The sequence below is a fragment of the Mesoplodon densirostris genome, chromosome 3, assembly GCF_025265405.1.
Source record: "Mesoplodon densirostris isolate mMesDen1 chromosome 3, mMesDen1 primary haplotype, whole genome shotgun sequence".
Classification (NCBI taxonomy): Eukaryota; Metazoa; Chordata; class Mammalia; order Artiodactyla; family Ziphiidae; genus Mesoplodon; species Mesoplodon densirostris.
The window spans coordinates 80,325,891-80,330,873 of record NC_082663.1 but is presented as its reverse complement, the minus strand read 5'-3'; positions in this window follow the sequence as shown (position 1 = coordinate 80,330,873).

Sequence of the window (4,983 nt, the reverse complement as noted above, 5' to 3'; positions counted from 1 at the left end):
TAGTATATGAACTTCCCTGTTCAGGCTGGACTTTGAGAAAGCATGTTGAGGTGTTTATAAATTTACCTATGGGAGAGAATTTGCAGTATTTGGGGGTCTGGCACAGTTACTGCCTTTCATTAGCTTAACTAGAACTCATTTTCACAATTGGAATCTTAGAGAATGTATATTTTGGGACAATCAAATTTTAAATAGAAGATAAAAGTTTTAGATATAAAATAGCTTAAAGACAAAATATTTTTTAAAGTTTTTTCATAGATTATTCTTTATAATAAAGTTTCAACTGATAAATACAAATGACTAAATATATTTTCATGTATGTCAGTTTATGTCAACAGATATTTTTAGGTACTCTTCAGCTAATTAAATAACCATTCCACTTTTGAACACCTCATTTTTAATATTCTATATTTATTTGACCATTTCCTACTGAAAGGTGAGTATCACAATTTATATAAAGTCTGCTTTCATGAGAACTCCTTGTGAGCAAATAATGTTTTCATGTTAAAGACTAGCATATTAAGCCACGTTAAAAGAGGAATGGTAAGAATGTTTAACCAAGTTTGGAAGTTCGGCAGTAGCTTAGACTAAAAAAAGCTGTTCTAACAGAGGGCCAGTTAAATACCCCATAGTCTGAAGAATACTTTTAAAGCTCAGATTCATTATTCAAAGAAAAAGTAAAAAAACTATGTAAAATTTAATGAGTGGAAACATTTAAAATTCCATCATTTGAAAGAGTAACTTGGAATAATATACCAAGTGTTCTAATTTGGAACGAAGACAATTACACTATTTTAGGTAAACCAAAAGCCCTCATTTAATAAAAATCTCTATTAGGATAATGGGATTATTTTTAACTCTTGTAAACAAAAAAACACAACAACAACAAAAAAGAACAGGACTAAAGCAAGGACATTCATTAATTCAAGTAAGGCAATGAAATAGAAGATCAAAAATCTGAAACATTTACTCTCTGTATCAAAGTACATTTTTTAAAAAAGCAAACCATAAAGATTCTTAATTGAGTATTAGCCTGTGGAGGTCTAAGAGGCAGACAAACAAAATCTTAAATCTCAAAAACATCTCAGAGATTGTGCCAGTTATTAAGCTATTGTCATTTAGAAGTCCAAACCCAGACTTCTACATTATACTTTCTGACGCCAGGGCTGGGACCCTGTAAACCACATTTCTGTTTTGCCAGCTGCCTCCATGTTGGATTCTGCTGAAAAGGAATCCTAGAAGGAGAAAGAATCAACTTGTTCCTTCAGTCCGCATCTCATTTGCTTCCTCCATTCTTCTTCTGTACGCCATTCTTGTTAGCATTGTCCCAACACTTCTCCAGCCCAGCAGTAAAACCCTTCCATAACAATGTGTGAATGTAGTTTGCAGTTTGTGCAACACCTGCCAAACCAATCCTCATCTTGTCCTCCTGATAGTTGTGGTGTCTTACTATTCTCCTTTCCCCTTTTCAGTTTTCTATTTAGCTTTATGCCAAATTCATAATTCCCAATATTAAATTATCTTTTTAAATAACTAATATGGATTCTGTCCTCTGACTAAACCTGGTCTGACTGATCACCTGTCCAGTAGTTCCAAAGGGGAATGGTGCTATCAAAGTCATCAATATGAAAAAAATATTATTTTCATAAAACAAATCTTAACCAAATATTCTTGGTTCCTCGGCATACACAGAAGAGAGTGATTCTCAACCAGAGCAGAATGCAGATTATGGGGCTGAGATGGGGACTTACATTAACCAAAAGTTTAGAAACACCAAGTCAAGTCCAACCCTTTCATAATATAAAGGAACCTATGAATTTACCCTCTATGGAAAAAAACCCTGCAGATATGGTTAAGAATCTGGGTGGGCCCTAAATGTAATCACATGTATTTTTATAAGATACAGACAGAGGGAGACACACACAGAAGTGGAGAAGTCTACGTGACTACAGAGGCAGAGACTGGAGTGATGCAACCACAAGGTAAGAAACACCAGCAGTCACCAAATGCTGGCAGAAACTGGAAGAGGCAAGAAACAGATTCTCCCTCACTCTGGTTGCAGCATGGTCCAGAACCTTTTGTAAAAGAATGTATTTTGATTGTTTTAAGCCACCAAGTTTGCAGTAATTTGTTAAGCAGCCCTAGGAAACTAATATAAGGATATTAAACAAACACTTTATGGAATGAATGGCATTTTAAGAATGGCAAGTAGGATTTACATATACAGTGACTGTAAAGAAGAAAAAAGAAAAGGGGAAGGGAAAGTGAGCATTAGAGATGAGGAGAAAAGGCAGTGAGACAGAAAATCAAGGGAGTTGTACAAGGTAAAAACAAAGTAGTTCAATTAAGCAAGTGTATATGCTACTTGGAAGTAATGATACATTACTGAAGATTTTAAATGCCAGCCTAAGAAGTCTGAACTTTAAGAAGTTTGAGCTTTAATTTCTGGACAGTCAAGATCTCTGCAGCTTGTGAGGACAAGCCCTGTATATGGAGGGGAGAGGGGTAGGAGACAGACTCTGGGAGGAAGAAATAATGATGTGATAAATCCTTTGCATACCTCTGTTATACTATTCTCTAACTTTTTACTCATATCCTTCCACCACAAGGCTTAAGGGTTGGGATTGAGCTTCCCCAAGATCGAGAAAAAATTCTGACATATATGTTTGATAAACGGTAAATGAGTGAATGAAGAATATTGTGCATTTTTTGTTTGTCATTACTAAGCATGGTATGGTAGAGTAGAGCAGAATACTGAACAGTACTTGAATCACTTTTACTCTTCAAAGGTTTGATTAAGATGTTTTAAAAATAGATATATATTAATATTGAAAGTATAAAATATTTGGGCTCAGTGTGATTATCCCCAGGGAATACTCCAGAACCAGGACAGCAATTCTAGCCAAATCCAATCAATTAGTGGTGGTTGCCTGGAGCAGAGTTAAGAAGTAAGCTAAGGTTTGTGTCACAATAGATTAACAATGTCTGCTAAAGTGTTAGATTATAAACACGCCAAATGACTCATGTTTCCCATCCCATTCTTGCTCCATAAGTTAGTCATTTGGTTTCCTTAAAAACTTTTCATTTTTTAAAATAAATTTATTTATTTTATTCATTTATTTTTGGCTGCAATGGATCCTCGTTGCTGCACACGGGGTTCCTCTAGTTGCAGTGAGTGGGGGTTACTCTTCGGTGTGGTGCACAGGCTTCTCATTGCAGTGGCTTCTCTTGTTGCAGAGTATGGGCTCTAGGCACGCGGGCTTCAGTAGTTGTGACACACGGGCTCAGTAGTTGTGGCTCACGGGCTCAGTAGTTGTGGCACACGGGCTTAGTTGCTCCACAGCATGCGGGATCTTCCGGGACCAGGGGTCGAACCCGTGTCCCCTGCATTGGCAGGCTGATTCCTAACCACTGAGCCACCAGGGAAATCCCAAAACTCTTCATTTTTATGTCTTATGTGAATTACAGAAAGGAAAATTCCACTTCAATGAAGATTTCCATTAGTTGAGCTTGGTTAATCAAAGATTTACTGAATTCAAGTAAAAAAGAAGGCAAAGGTTGTGTCGAGGGAATAGAGGGTTGCTCTGTTTTCTTTATTCTCTATTTCAGAATATTAACTATCCTGGCTGAAAAGATAGGGCAGATTCAACTGCCTGCCTTAGAATTCCAGTGCATGTTTTATTAAAAGGCTAGTTCTGTGTCTGGACAGAGCAACATACCCAGTGGGGCCTTTGAGAAGAGGAAAATCAGCACACGCGTCAGTGAACAACCGGAGGCGGGGAAAGGATAGGAACTCTTTGTAAAGACTGATTTCCCAAGTTTACACTAAAAGTTTTGAGGCTAGACCCAGGGAGAGGCTGAATAGCAGTGGCCCACAAACCTCCGCGAGCAAATGCAGCACCCTCACCTCACGTGAGTAGCGAACCAAAATAACTGGCTTTTTTTTTTTTTTTTTTTTTTTGCGGTACGCGGGCCTCTCACTGTTGTGGCCTCTCCTGTTGCAGAGCACAGGCTCCGGACGCGCAGGCTCAGCGGCCATGGCTCACGGGCCTAGCCACTCCGCAGCATGTGGGATCCTCCCGGACCGGGACACGAACCCGTGTCCCCTGCATCGGCAGGCGGACTCCCAACCACTGCAACACCAGGGAAGCCCATGCCTTTTAAAGGTTTAAAATATAGTTCATGAAACGAGATATAAATGCAAGTTTTGTTATACTTGTTGTAAGGAAAGTATAGTAGAGTACGCACCCTCTTTGTCGGGGTGCAAGCTGTTTACGGTCCCGCTCCGGCTACATTTTTGTTGACGTAGGTTGGAGTCCCAGGGCGGGTGTCGGCAGTTCTCCTAAAGCCCTTAAATCGGGTCCTCAACCGACAGCCCACATAGGTATGCTCGGAAACGTCAAAATGCGCACTTTTTCTGGAAAAGCGCGGGAGAGACGCCGGCTACAGCCCCGCCCCCACACGTCACTCCAGGCCCCACCCCCCCAGCAGGCGCAGGCGCCCTCCGGAGTCTTGGGGACCAACTTAAATCAAGTAGTGAGCAGATGCCAGGGTTCTCTTTAACCACGTCGGCCCCTGTCCTAAGCATGCGCAGTTGGACAGGGGGCCTGCTAGTGTAGTTACTCTTTTTATTTCTAACCTCCTGGATTGTCCGGCGTCCGGCTCAGGTTCATTTTCTCCATCTCTTAGTGGAAGTCACTTCGCCTAAAGTAGGAGTTGCTGTTAAACGTGCTCCTCCCATTAAACTACCACTCTGCTCTTAGAGGCGGGTCGCATCCCTTAGGCAGCCGGTCCTGACAGATATGAAAAATAAATGGCGTATGATAGAGAGCACTTAGAGTCCGCCGACTAAGCCACATAACAAAATCACTTTTAAAAAAATACTCTGCTTTGTTCCATACTATATGCTTCATAAGACTCAGAAGACGTTTTATTGCCCCCAAGTCAGTGGGAACGGGACTTATTTTTAGTAACAAGGACCTG